The sequence below is a fragment of the Manacus vitellinus genome, unplaced genomic scaffold, assembly GCF_001715985.3.
Source record: "Manacus vitellinus isolate BGI_N305 unplaced genomic scaffold, ASM171598v3 scaffold_11_pilon, whole genome shotgun sequence".
In the NCBI taxonomy this organism is placed as follows: domain Eukaryota; kingdom Metazoa; phylum Chordata; class Aves; order Passeriformes; family Pipridae; genus Manacus; species Manacus vitellinus.
Genome location: NW_021938895.1, coordinates 5053175 through 5069179, shown reverse-complemented (window position 1 = coordinate 5069179; position 16005 = coordinate 5053175).

Sequence of the window (16005 nt, the reverse complement as noted above, 5' to 3'; positions counted from 1 at the left end):
ACTCTCGAGGAGAAAAGACAATGCAGAAAGAATCGTGTCTTGCAGAATTTACCACCTAAGGAGTCTTTCTGCTGTGCCTTTTGCAATCGAACATGTCTATCTCGTATTGGCCTTATTAGCCACCAGGGTGCTTGTGACAAATGTGGGTAGAGCCTTTCCCAAATCTTTGTTTGCGAAGCCCAGCCATGATGACGAATGAACAATCAACTATTAATAAACTTTAAACTCCTTAGTAAAGCAATTTTGACTTCAGACTTAGTTCTTAGACCAATCCACATATTTCTTCTAATTTTCATTAAACCATCCTATTAACTCCAATGACTTACATGTATAGAGAAGACCAAAGACTGCATACCTCAACAAATATGACTTTTAAATTATAATGCTACTAGTAAAAGGTGACAGGCTTTGTATCAGTCTGAGAGTAAAGGGACCTAGGATTTGTCTAGACTTGGGACTTGTCTGAGATGAATTTGATTTATTTTGGCTGAGCTTGTGGTTTTCTAGTTGTCAGGTGACTACCAAATTTGCTGTAGCTTTAATTTATCTCTGCACCCCTGTGTGGCATAGCACCTATTGCTAATTAATAAAGAGTAAAACCAAGCAGCTATTATGGATTGAGTGAACTGTCTTTCATTCTAGGATCATAATATATTATAGAAGAATAGGAGTATCTGATGACATCAGAAATCCCAGAGCATGATCACAGGTTATAGAAGTCAATCATTTTTCACAAAGGAAACACCTCATCTTGTGAGCCAGGCAAACCCAAATTTAAGGATACGAAAGAGGGCACATGGAATTAGGAAATAGTGGGGTAAGATCAAGCAAGAAACTGTCAGAAAATGTGTAAAAATAATGCCAAGTGGACCCAAGACTGGGGAGGAACAAACCACCACAACCAACATCATACTCCACACAATGAAGATATTACCAGTTCACTGTGACCCACTTTTTATTTCTTTATTCCTGAAGCTCATTCAAATTGTTGCCCCATTACCTATGAGGTAGAGGAAGTATCCCATAGAACCAGGGAAAAAGTTGCTCACATGTATAAGAAGTTCACATATATATATATATATATACACACACACACATAAATCTATATACATACATATATAAATGTATGAATAGTGAGGTTTTTCTGTAATAATTTGAGTTTGACTAGAAGTGCTCATATCTTCACAGCTGGACTAATAAAAACTATTTGTTGTGGTTTTGGTAGACTGCTAATCTACAGTAAATTCTTTGTTTTGTGTAAAACAGCCTTATCCTTTGCCCATAACAAGATTTAGACTGCAACAATTACCTTTATTGAAAGAAAAGAGAAAAGGAAAATCCTAACTTGTAGTTCAATTTGCTGTAGATTAAAAAGAATATTTTCCTCATAGTTATGCAGCTATGAATTGTATTTTAAAGGGTAGGATCAAGATGATGTTTTACTTTCCACTAAAGAATGGTTGGAAGTCTTCTTGGTAGAGCCTCATGTCTGAATATCCTGATTTGGGTATGTCTTCAGTGAGGAAAATTACTTTTATTTTTTTTTTCAGTTATCTATGTTGGTTCTTCTGACTAGATTTGTACCTAAGGCCTGACAATCTTCCACAGGCAGCTCTAAAATCTCAGATTTTGACAGGAGTTCACAGAATTTTGTTGAAGACAAAATAGTATTATATGATAGGGGTTTGTGGTAGACCCAGGCATGTATTCATATATTTGTCTATATCTCAATAAAATACAAGTATTTATGTTTATATATCCATTACATGCTCATTATGTATGCATTTAGATTGTAAAATTATTATTGTATAGTTTGAAGGAAAATTTTCCTTCTGCAAGAGAAGTGCTGTAATACAATATTTGGTAAAATCCGAAGAGCATTCAATAATATAAGGCAACAGGTACACATTAGAGACTGTAACACAGATGAGCCAAGTCTGCAAGCTTGACTTCTTTTACTGATTATTAAAATTCACAAAATTCCACCTGCTTTGGGCTCCTTTGCTTCTTACCATGTGTGAATGATGTTAAGCCATATGCTAAAAAAAAAAAAAAAGTTAGGCATTTGAAAAAGTTAATGGGTCTTTCAGATTTTTTTTTTCTAGAAGGTAAATAGCAGCAAGCCATTAGGCATAACCTGTGCCAGAACACCAGAAAGGGGTTTTTTTAGGTTTCAGTGCATAGGAAAACAAAAAAACAGAAAACTGAGACTCCCTGGGTAATCAAATCAGTCGCTTGCAATTGCCAGCATCTGAGTTTTATAATTGTGTTCATGAATTTACCCATTATTTTAACTTCACATTGGTTGGCAGATGCTGCCAGAGGACAGCGAATGGCCCTTTTCCCAGGGACCTAAGGTCATTCCCACAGAGCTCCTGAGTACCAGGAAGGAGCTCTCCCTTACATCATGCAGTATTGCAGGCCAGTATTTAATCCTTCCCCAACAGATCATGTGTCTAACTCTGGAGCATAATGCAATTGTGGGTTTGGCAGGGATTTCAGAGTTCTGTGTGAGAGAGAAATGAAAAGAAGCTGAAGAGCTACTTTCTCAAACATCCTCTCTTTTGTACAATGCAAACTCTGTTACATCTGCCTTTCACCTATTTTACACAAGTGTCACAAAGAGTTTTGTTGGAAGAGGGATAAGAAAATGCACAGAGAACTAACTTGCATGTATATATAGAAACAAATATAAAGGAAGTTTAAGCATTTACCTTTGGCTGTGTGCAAACAGTACAGCTCAGTATTCAAGAAGAGTTTCACCCTCTCATTGCAGTTGTGAAGTACAAAGTAATTAAGAGAAAATATTTTTTGTTTTCTTTGCTATAGATCAAAGAGCATTCCAGTTCAAAAAACATCACAAATAGCAACTAATAATAATAATTAAAATCCCCTTATATTTCAAAACCTGTTCTGTTTTGTTGTTTTTGGTTTTTTTATGATTTTCTAAACACTTACCTTGAAACCCCAAACTTACAGAATATATATGTATATGCTTTATATGCATATATATGTGCATATATATGCAGAGTTAAAGTATATATATATGTCTCTACATAGGCATAATAAATTATGCCTGCTGCATATGCGCTTAAGGGTTCATATGGTATGAAGTCTACATTCCTTGATTCAAAAATTTTCTGGAGGAGTTTTTAAGAAAATAACTATATTGGAGTTAAACGTTACAACACTGATTGCTTTTACTTATAACAGCATTTTTTTCAGGCTGTTTAGCTGTACATCTTACAGATATAAGCATTCACCATATGAAACTTCAATTAGCAATGATTTTCAAGATATAAAAAGGTGCCTATTATAATGGCACAGTGAGAATGTGTGGTATACGTTCATTTAAAGTGCTGTTAATTCAATTGCTTTATCTGATCCAAAGTCACTTAGATTATATTAAATTAGCCATCTGTTTGGTTTTCACCTTGGAATGTCTGCCAGATGCTGAGTTTGTTTATAGACAATTCATTTGCAGACACAGCCTTAACAACAGGCTTGCTTGTTGGGGACTATTCCTTATGGAAGAGTTTACCTGGAAAGATGGAACTGTGCTCTCCCAGCAACAACTGCTTGTTCAAAGGGTAAAAATATATTGACTGCCTTATGTCTAGCACACTATTACACAAGTTATGTCCTCTTATTAATTTATGTAATCTTCGTGATGAAGAGACTTAAATGGTTCCACAAAGCTGCATCATTCTATATAGTGCCCATTTATACAGTTTATGGTTTTCTTTTTAATTAAGACCTGGCACTAAAATTAATATAACATTTTGTTATCTACTGGGCATGGAAGCTTTTTACTAAGTCTCCAGATAGCTTTTAAAAGTCTATTAAAAAGGTGTACGTCATTCCACAGTTGTTACACATGGGGAAAATATTTCTTTAAGGGATGGGCAGCACTCTTTCTCTCTCTCTTCCAAAATAGGACTTGTTCTTCATCACAAAAATTATGCAAAGTTGCTCAGGAAGATTCCAGAATTAGACAGAATTTAATCAAACTGCTTTGATTTTTTTTTTTAGCAGCTATTCAAAAGTAATCCCCCATGGACTAGTCACTGGTCAAAATAAACAAGATAGTATGCAATCATTGAGCAAAAATCAGAAGTGGTTTGTGCTCACCTGGAGAGATTTTTGATTAAATAACAGTCTGAATGCAGCCTTTAGTCATCAAAGATACCCGACAGATACTGACATTGCTGGTCCTAGACACAAGGTTGAGTACTAACAACTACCATCAGCACCAAGAATAACAAATTGGCATTCTTCAGACAGCAATAAAAGGCTATTGGTATAATAAAAATAACTAATTTTTGTTGCATAGAAGAATTAGTCACGTTCATATATAACAAATAAAAATATCGGAAGAAATACAGGCATTGTTACTTAGTGGTTATACCAATTTCTAAATGATAGGGTTTAGATTTCCTCTGTTTAGGGAAATTTTATACCATCTCTGTTTATTGCCGGTTTTCAAGTAGTGGCTTTTTTATCCTTCATTGAAACATTTGGTCCTTACAAATGGAACAAGATAATAAAATGGATGGATTAGGATCCAATCTGATTCAATATGGAAACTTCTGTGATTGAACTGAATAAATATAGAATTTTCATATTTGGTCACTGAACTCTTATACTGACCCATTCCAAAAAGGTTTGAATTGTACTGCAGTTTTGTCTATCAATGCTTCCAAAGATTTTAACATTTTTAATGTAAACTAAAAAAAAAAAAAAAAAGCAATAAAAATGGTTTCTAATTGAACCAGCCAGTCACTTAGGTCACTTAGGTTGATTAAAGTACCTTATTAGATATGAAATGGCAGATTTTCAGGAGCAACGTACTTGACAAAGGAAAAATTCCACCTGTGCAGTAGACAGCTCATCTGAGTTTGCACTGGCCATGACAAAGAATTCTTTTAAAAACTGAGTAAGATTCCGGTTTTATACGTGGGGTAATATTGAATCTCGCAGTTCTTTTTCAAAAGAACAATCCAAATACTAATTTTAAACACAGGTATCATTGGTTTCTCCATCTAAATTTTATTTTATATTGCTTCTGGCAAAGAGTACCTTACAACATTTTTTCCATTAACCTCCTATACTATGAAGCAGGAAAAGGAGTGTCAGTGCCTACACTGACACAAACTTTTGTCCTTTGGGTCCTCATTCATTGCCTGAAATCTTTGAGAGCAGAGTAAATTAATCATATGGAAAGAAGAATGGGTGACATGAATGGATCAAACAACAGGGAGAATGGATATATCACCAGAAAATTTAGGGAAACTGAGCTGGGCAAAAGAACAGAAACATAGGTCAGAAAATGGGAAGTATTCTTTATGAACATTTAAGAAAATAAATGCTGGGGCAAGAAGTCTAGTATTATAAGTGATAAGTTCTGGAAATATTAGAAAAAAAACCAGAATGAACAGGAGAAATTTTGAAATGATAATCAAGATAAAGGCAACACTAAAATACGATCAGAATATGAGGCAGGGTTTACAAAATATTGCTTCTGTCTGAAATGTTTTACACTAATGTCTTTTGGTTTACATTTGGAAGTTCTCATAAAGTAATCACATGACTGATTAAGAAACAGATTTTATACTTAAAAGGTGGAACAAAGAAAAAAGAAAATTTTTTTAAGTCTGTTTTTCAAAAAAAAAAGGGACCATCAGCACAAAAGAAATATATGATGCATTGAATTAGTTTGTTTACTCAGATATGTTCTTTTTCTTTTTTATTTCAGCATTTTCAGGGGGTTTTATGTGATGTCTTTCAGTATTTCATTGTTTTGTTTTTTATTTGAAAGACGAAATTGTACTGAAATATAAGAATTTTCCACTGGATGAAAATTCTATTTCACAATAAATTCTAAGTAGAAATATATTGTTAATATCCATGACAGAATATATGAGCAGACAGCAAGGCTTATGAGTTTTTGCTCCCAAAATAACAATAATCCTTAAAACGAGCAGGAATTTTCAATGTATTACAACTTTCTAATTGGAACACTTTATTTTCAGAAAAAAATTAAATTTCTGTTAATTTTAAAAATAGAAAAAGAGAATTTATTTTCTCTCTAGAGGAGCTAACCCATGCTTTGGAAGACATAAATTTATGTAAGAAAAATCAGGGGCTAAAGTATTTGTCTTTTCCATCTTAGAAGGTCATTCCAATGTTCAGGCTATCAACTATTATGAATATCTTCCTTTCTTGTCTTTACAGTAAAATTCAACAGATCTCTTTTAAATACCAAGTTAAAAAAAAAAAATAATCCAGGAATCATTTCTAAAATTGTCCTTTTTTTAAAGGCAGAGTAGGTATAAGGTTATTTCATGATGTTATAAGAATATATGAGAGATGAAATGAGTTCTACTTGTCATAAAGATAAGACATGAATCACCAGGAAAGAAGATCCATCCCAGTAACTGCAAATTTAATGAGAAGATCATCAGCATCTGTGGACAGTTCTTTGAACAAAAGTTTATGGAAAAAAACATATCTATATAGTAAAAAACTCCAGTATTTACAGTGAAGCAGAGGTGAATGAGATAATAAACACATGTAAATCACAAAATCATGTATAGAATAGATATGTAATAGATATAGAATAAATATTATATGTCTAGACATATAATAAAAATGTATACACTAAATGTATATATAATGCAAGTGCAGGAACATAAAATAGTAGGATCCAGGCTGCTTTTGGACTAAAGCAGATATGCCAGTGTTATGACATGGAGTTTATCTTCAAAATCCTGACCTAGATCAACCAATCTCTTTTCTCCAATCCTTGATTAAAACTTCCTTCATGAGCCTTCCTACCCTGATCTCTTCACCAACTTTATCTACACTCCTTGAAAAGTGTTATGTAGCACAAACTGAAATAGACTCTATAAAATTGAGAATGTTCAGTTGTAATATTTTTGGTGCAGATACTCTGTCTTTCATGTTTTAAAGGATCTGGCACCCATATGGCACCCTATAAATCCATTAATTCAGTTTGAATGAAACTAAATTCATCCACAATTTGATATTGCAGGTCGATGTGTTGGCTTCTGTTACTGTAAATGTAGTTGTGTTTTCTGAGAAATATCATGCATGCAACTACTTCATATAATATATTTCTTAACAAGCCCACTGAGAGGAAAAAGTGAATAAAGGGAAATGCAAAGAAAAAGAAAGCAAGAAAAGGGGATAGAAAGCTAACAAAGATAAGAGTGCATAAAATACTGACAGGAGAAAGGATGGGTTATGAGCAAAAAGGACAGAGAAAAAAGTGAAATGGTAAAGAGAGGGCCAAAGAGATGAAATATGGATACAGAACAAGAGATACATAAATTGAAAACATAAGAAATAGCAGCTAAATCAACACAGGAGCCATGGAAACAAAGTAGAAAACAACGTTCAAAAAACTAAAGCAGTGAGGAAGGATGGTTAAATCTTGTCTGAGGGTGGAACAGACAAGATTGTTTTTCTTGCTAGGACTGCCCTCAGGTTAAAAAATATACAGCTCCCTCACTGCTGCAGCCATGTGGTCAAACACTTAATGAAAACCCCAGCTAAGAAAAGAGCTCTGTTTACTTGCTATGCTGGTGATACAGCGTCAGTACAAGTCGTGTCTTCACTGCATAACTAAATCTTGACTAGTCTTCTCCTTTTTAAGAACTAAAAATACTGTAGACTTCTGTGTATCTCCTCAAGTGATGAAGAGCTTGGCTAAAACATAGTAAGGATGCCCGTAAAAGCATGATGCCTATAAAGGTCTACATACATAGATGAAATACAGAGCCAAAATTTTGTCATAAAATAGGCCACCTGTAGCAATTTACCTATCACTTTGAAGATAGGTAAATTGCTACCTACTAGTTAAATTATACAGTTTGTTTCTTTATACACAGGGATTTTGCTTCTCTGCTTGCCCAAGCCTAAGTGTTAGCTACTCAAGACCTTCTAACAGACAGGATTCAGAAATTGATCTTTAATCTGTTTATCTCATGGGATGAATCCAAACTGCTAGTCAGATATTTTAAAATCAAACTCGACATACAGATAAATTTATCTCAAAGAATAAAGTTACAGTAATTTCCTCCAAAAGACATTAAAACCAGAAGGTTTATGCCCAGTTTTTGGGTTGTTTTGTTTGTTTTTATAATTACAGGCAGAACATTGTGAGGTTGGAGGTCTGGATTTCATTTATTTCCCAATGTTCCAATATTTAAAACTGTCTCCCAATATCTCCAAGTCTGCCCTGAACTGAAGGCTACAAACTTAACTGGGACATAGGTCAGAGCCCAGTTCTCCTGACATCACTGCTGCTGTCTTGGACCAAGCAGCCAAGCTGACAAGAGCTGGACCGTGAGTGAGGCCCTTGACTGATAGTTATGGCGTGTGGTTAGGAATAGGAAATAACTGGTTTCAACCATTCTTCCTTCCTTCCACTTCTATATATTTTCATCTTGGTGTCATTAAAGGTAAAATGTATAAATAATCACAGAATCACGGAATCAATTAGGCTGGAAAAAACCTCCAAGACCATTGAGTCCAGTCTTTGACCAACACCAACATGTCAACTAGACCATGGCACTGAGTGCCGCATCCAATCATTGTTTGAACACCTCCAGGGATGGTGACTGCACCACCTCCCTTGGCAGTCCATTTCAATTTTTAACATCCCTTTCCACGAAGGAATTCCTCCTGATGTCCAATATGAACCTCGCCTGATGCAGCTTGAGGTTATGACTAATATTATGAACAAGTTCAGGACTCATATTTCTGTCACCATTTCAAATGTCTTGACCACCAGACCAAATGAAAAGAGCAAGCTCTGCTTGCTGCTCTCAGGATCATGTGGATTGAGAGATTTACCTTTATATTTCTGTATGAGGATGGAGACATGGCAGTTTAGGATGCTAAATCCTCACCTTTGAAGAAATACAGAAAAAGTGCTATCAAATGCATCCTTACTGATCACCATTTGTTAGCACATGGAGCAGAAGTTAGTGCATTTAACTAAATATTAGTGCAGCTCACTGGATAGGACATTCTTTGTGTCAAGGCTGTGGTGGGATATCCTGCATGGATATCCCACCTTGCTGCTCCCATGGAAACTAATGGGTGTGTCAGGATAAGTATCAAGCAGAACTGAGCCTAAGGGAGATGTTTTATTTGAGTACACTGTAATCATTACTGACAAAATGGAATATGAGTGTGTCTTACTGCTCTCTATTTAAAGCCTTAGATTAAAAGTAAGGCAATTTCTCAATGCCTGAGGAGTAATGCCTAGGAATAGTGTACTTAGAAATGTATACAGAATAAAAAGTTGGTGTTGACTAAAACACATTACCATCTGCTTCTTTGTTTCATTCCACTAGAGATTAATTGAGTTGATCTGAGTTAGTAGATACTCTCAATGAAATTACATAGTGTGTTGATGAGGATTTCAATTCATCTACTGATTAACTTGTTAGAATACCCAGGTGAGGTGATAATTGTTCCAGAAATCTGAATACAAAATTTTAGAACCAGATTACTGCTTGTTCTTGAAGGTTGTGCTGGCTTAAGAATTTTTTCTTGTTTCTGTCATTATCAACCACATTTTAAAATGCATCATATGTGTACACAATGTGCTTGTAACTCTATGTGTGTTTAGGTGTATGTAGATAGATAGACTCATATATTTATTCAGACATATGTGAAAGTCCTAACCACTGCTATGACAGGACTTTCACACGTGTCTGGACTGTAGGTTTCTCAGTTTATTATGACAAATGATGTCCTTATTGCTTAAAAAAATGGAAAATTCCCTAAATCCGCTTCTGGAATCCCATCTATGTATATTTTGGCCTCTTCAATATACCTAAAAATCTTGTCCTGAGTCTCTTTTTAAAATAGGACTTTACTCCAAAGTAATTAGTTGAAAAACATGTATTTGAATGAACATGTTTTATGAAATGATTGAAATTGATGAATTAAATAGATGACAGACAAGAGGAAGTTACTGTAACAAGGAAGTTACTGTACAGATGGTGCAGAGCCACAGGCTCCATGCCATGAGTTGAAATGATGCAATTTTACCCCTTCATCAACAATACAATTTTACCAACATCAATGTCAATGCTTATGTTTTTAAATTAATTGAAATTACACCAGCTCCATTGACTTCAGCAGGGCTACAGTTGGGTGAAAGGCTACACCTACATATGGTTGCAAGTTTGAAGGAAATACCTGGAATAGATTAATTCTCCTTTTGAAATTAATGTCTATTTCTAAAAAAATATTAAAATTCCCATCCAAAAAGATAATTACAACTGGAAACACATAGTAGCTTAAGGTAGCATAAAACATTCCAAATCAGTTTTGTTAGAGTGAAATAAAACCATGTGAGTAATACACATTTTAGGAATGAAAACAAATTACAGTTCTAAAGCATGACCAGGCAAAAGATACCCACAGTTTTGTTCATTACTTTATTGAATTCATGGCAATTCTGGTTCACAACTTTATGTTCCACATAATACAATTGTACAACCTGAACCTTGACATAAGAGTTCCACAGCTATTTTTACAATTCCAGAGAAAAGCCTTCAGTGAATTTGCAAGCAATTCCTGCAGCAGTGGTCCTGATCATCATGGCTGGGCTTTGCAAACGAAGATTTGGGGAGGGCTCTACCCATGTTTGTCACAAACGTGCTGGTGGCTAAAAAGGCCGATACGAGATAGGCATGAACGGTTGCAAAAGGCACAGCAGAAAGACTCCTTAGGTGGTATATTCTGCAAGACATGATTCTTTCTGCATTAGTGGTCCTGATAAAGTACACCTAATCATACAGTAAGCAAAAAAAAAAAGTTTTCCTTAATAACAATGCCTCATTATTCCTTTAAAACACAGAACACTTATGCTAAGATGTTAAATACAAAATGCAGTCATCTATTTAAGAGCGAGGATTTTTCTGTTTTGTCTCCTCTTTTTTATCCTCAGTACTTCAAGTCAAGCTGTGAGGAAAATCTCTTATGCCTGCTATGCAGTTTTATCTTAATCCAGGGAAGTGGGAATCTAGCAAATGAAAAATAATCCAAAAGTTATTGCGGAAAAAAATATCTAGCCAAATTTGGACAGCGTAAAATTCTGGGTGCACAGAAAGCCTGAAGGAGTATTCTGCCTCTCTTAGTTGAAAAGTGATTATAAAGATGATCAACCATATCTTTTATTTCTTATTATTGACATTAGTATTGCTTTTTTAATTTGATTGTGAAGCAATTTCTGTATATTTATTAAGTAAATGCAAGTAGACATTACGGACTGTCTTTTTTGGAGATGATCTATTAAAATATTAAATCAATATAAATTAAGATTATGGTCTCAGTTCTGAAATGTGAAATGCAATGGCAAATTCCCAGCATTTGTGTAAAGTTCAGTCAGTCTGAAAATTGCTGTAAATAAATGTGAATACTTTAACATAACAATGCTAATTACTTTTATTAAATCATCCAGTTAATAGATAAGGTTTTGATTCACAGGTAGATGAGGACTGAGGTTCTTTCATTATACCACCTTTCCTGTCACTGTCTGTCCAAGATGGTTTCTATCTGTCAGAAAAGACTATTCAACACAAACCTAAAAGACTGTTACTGCAGCCAGAACTTGGATTCTGTTTCCAGCAAATATGACATATTGTCATCACTTCCTGTAAATGATGGAACATCCTAAAAAAGGGACATTGCAAAAGGGTCAACATGGGATTTTAATTCAACATGGGATTTCATAATTCATTGGTATGAAGTATTCCTTTTTTCCTGTTTTTATTTTTAAAAAATATTACAAGTCTATATTAAAAACTCAATCCATGTTTTTAATTTTTTTATAGTAAACAATAATAAGTGCTTAAAGGTAGTTTCAGAAGTGTTTGGTTCCTAAGTAAACAGTAGCCATGTCAATAAGTAAAGTCTTCTCTTTTGGCATCATCTTGCAAAAGAAAAAGCTCATATTATTACTGTAGATCCTGATGATCCCAAAAGGGGTTTACAGGATCAGTTATTGAGAAGTCACCAGCTGCAGTCCAAGGACCTGGTGTTTGGTCCAAGCTACACCTCAAGCACTGTCAACACTGAATTAAATCTATGTTAATTAGGACTTTGCCCAGTCAGGTCTTGCAAGTTTCCAATTGAATTTCCAGATTCTCTATACAAACCTTCCAATATTTGCAGAGTGAAAATGTACAGAGCTGAATTCAAGAACAGTTGGTTGGACTGATCCAAGCAGAACTTTTATTCAGAAAGTGCTCATTCCACTTGACAGAAGTTTTCTGAAATACGGAGAGGTTCACAAAATTTCCATGGATTGAAGACTTGTTCCTTAAAAAACCCTGATTCCAAAGTCCTGAATAGGATCTTATTTTTCTATACTTCACAGTGCTGAAAGTATCAGCTCTCCACAGGTGCAAGGTTGCTTGGTGTGAAACTAGATGTGAGAAATGGGAAATGGTATCAACTCATAGTTGGACTCTGGTTTGGAATTATGAAACTGATATGGCTCAGCCCTGTTTCTGAACAGAATGAATAGTTTTGTTGAAATCTTTGTGGTCTTCTGCGAAGCCTCTCTGTTACCAACCTTCCCTTTTGAAAACTTCTGGCACTCCCTGTCTCATTGGTAATCTGATACTTGTGAGCTTCCCCAGAGCAAAAGCCACAAAAGATCATTTAATAATAAACAAATCTTGTTAAAAGGGAACATTTTCGGATGGTAAATGTACTATTCCTATTAAAAAATGAGCAAAATGTGCAGTCATGTCTAGCTTGTTTTTGAGAGGCTTGTGCTTGCCTCTCTTGATGGCTGTAAGGCATAATGGTAAAACATTGATGCTTACAAACCAATTCCTGTGCTTTGATTTCATTGCTAAAGAGTCCATTTTGCTCGGGGCATGTTGAGATAAGAAGTAATGAAAGTAGTAATAATTTAGTACATATTTCAATAAACTCTTCCCTCAAACACATCCAGACCTCGCTGCTAAGTTATGACATTGGAAGACTATAACATTGGTAATTGAGGAGATCTACTTACAAATGACACAAAGGTATGGCTTTGGAAAAAACCAGATTGCACACTACCTGTAAAAGCATTCCATACATTAAAGCAAACAAACAAACAAAACCAAAAACCAACTTCCTTTTCAGTGTGTTTAAAGAGATGGCAACATCCTTCCAGATAACATCTCTCGAGGTGGGGACGCTGATCCCTGAGACTACAACTAACTGGAGAAATCCTGTAAACCCGGTGCTTCTGGAAGAGCATTTATTTCTGAAAATCAATCAGTTTTGCCCTGAAATCCTTCTGCCTTGCAGCTACCATAATATTGTTGCCTTGCTCTTCCAGAACAGCAAGTGGAAGGAAGACAGATTGTTGAAAATTTTACCTAAGGAAACTAGATGTGCAAGAAATTGTTTGTCATAGAGGTGTTCAACAGGAATGACTTATCTCTCAAGAGCAGCTGAAATTCTTCATGAAGGTCAGACAGACTCCAGAGTGCTTTTCCATGGAGAGGCATCTGAGTTTAGTATGTAGTAGCAGCTGATGATGATTAGTTTCATTTCATCACATAGAATGGCTAAATATCAGAATTTAACACATGCACATTGATTAAGGTCATTCTTATTCACTAAGTGAGTATATTTTCATAGTGGTGCTGGCAGTGATTTTGTTCCCAATGCTTCTGAGTGATCAATGATCCCAAAAAGTATTGCACTGAATGACACTTTCTTGTTTCTTACTGACTCTGTCAACATCGGTAGTCTTTTCATGGAAGTATCTATGTCTGTACACACTCACACACTTGAGTTAAACCAGTAGTTCCCTACTCAAACACCTTCAAAAATATATGGATTTCCTCACTAATCATTCAACAACTTCTTTCAGAAATGTTGAGCTATTTATCCCTTCACATTCTGCAATAAATCTCAGTTGGTAGGTAACTTAAACCATGTTTGAAATTGTTACTGATTCATTCATTGGCAATATAGACCATAGGTTCCCTTTTTGCATATAGTCTACTGTCTTTTGTTCTCTAACTTCACTCGTCTATTGAGGAAGTCTGCTTTGCTACACTTTTTCATGGAAAAGATTTCAAAAACATGTGTTACCACCTTCATCGTATGTATTTCTTTAAGTTCAGGGCACTTCCTAACTGTAACAATACAGATAAAAAACCTCAAAGAATAATTTAAATTTAAAGAGCCCTTTTTAGTCCATATACTGTATTTCCCAGCTCAAAGTGGGACCTGTTTTGTGCTACATCAGTTTGCTTACAGCCTTGTACAATTAAATGTTTAATATCTCCAAGGATTGAGATGTCTCTCTGGGAAAACTGTGACCACCTTCAGGGTGAAAAAATGCCTCTCTCAGGTTTACATCATTCACACCTGCTGTGCTCCAGTCCCCCTAAACCTTCTTGGTGGCCCTTCTGGACTCACTGCAGAATGCCAAGGTCTTTCTTGTACTGGGAAGACCAAAACTGAGCACAGTACTCCAGACACTTCACAAGTACCAGAGAGAGGAGAAAAAGCCCTTCCCTCAAGCTCCTGACTTACACCCTTGCTATTACAACTCCATGTGTAATTGGCTTTCGCTGCTCCAAGGTGACATTTCTGACTCATCTTCAACCTGTTGTTCACCAGAATCCCCACATATTCTACTGAAAAATCTCTGTGTTGCTGCAATGGTATCAAAGATGTTTTTGAGAAGATTTTTTTGCTTAGTAGACTTCTGTCAATACAGATTTTCAGGGTTTGGCGGAAACATTGCCTTGGTCTGATGGTGCAGTCAGCTGCTTCACTTGCTAATGCTTTTACAGTTCATAGAATATCGCAGTATCATTAGTTAAAAAAAATGAAAACATAATGCTCTGAATCTGAGATTTGTCAAAAATTTTGGCAAGACTCATAAACCCAGTCTTGATGTACCCTTTAATTCTACTGTCTGTTTAACAATTGTATTTTGTTCTGTGAACTTGCTTTCTTCTAAATGTGAAGTTACAACTCCATCACTTCTTTCACATACAAAATAAAATCCACTAGTTTCATGAGAACAACATAATGTTTAAATACAAGACACAAGATTCATGTTTGAGAAAACCAGTGAATAGCATTCTTCCAAAATTCACATATGTGAATTTACACACAGTTAACAAACCAGAACCATTCTTATCTAGATCTCTCCTTTCCCTATTGCATTATTCCTTACCTACCACCTTCTCCCATATGAGGAAGTGGTTATTTGTGAATCAAGAAAGTATAAGTTACTCCAATGGAATACGAACCTCTATGATGGAAGAAAGAAGGAACAGATAACTACTTTCCTTTGGGTCTAGGAGGACATGGTACACTCTCTTTACTAAAGAAGTGAAGAGACCTATGTATGCACAAAATTGTAATAATTTCCTCAGAACTTCACCTCACCAGTCAAATGCTTCTTTGGGAGAAAATGTATTGTTAATGGAACAGATTGCCCAGAGAAGCTGTTGATGTCCCATCACTGGAAGTGTCCAAGGTTAGATCAGATAGAGCTTTGGGCAACCTGATCTAGGAATGTGTTCCTGCCCATGGCAGGGGGGTTGGAACTGGAAGATCACAGAATCAGAGAATTATAAAATATGCTGGGTTGGAAGGGATCCAACTCTTAGCACTGCACAGGACAACCCCAAGAGTCACACCATGAACCTGAGAGCATTTCATGATCTTTAAGGTCCCTTTCAACCCAAACAATTTTCAATTCTATTAGTGGTACTCCCTTCTAAGATGTCACTTCTTTAAACCAAGAACTCACCTGCCAGACCTCTGTCCACAGTATGACTGTTCCATGGATAAGTGTGTCCTGACATGAGTTGAGGTAGGAGACACCTTCTCATTCTCTTCATGCTTCAATATCATACTTTTGCTGTGAAATGAGGATGGGGCAACTGTGAAAAAGGCAGCAAATCACAAGTTATCTGGCACAACACT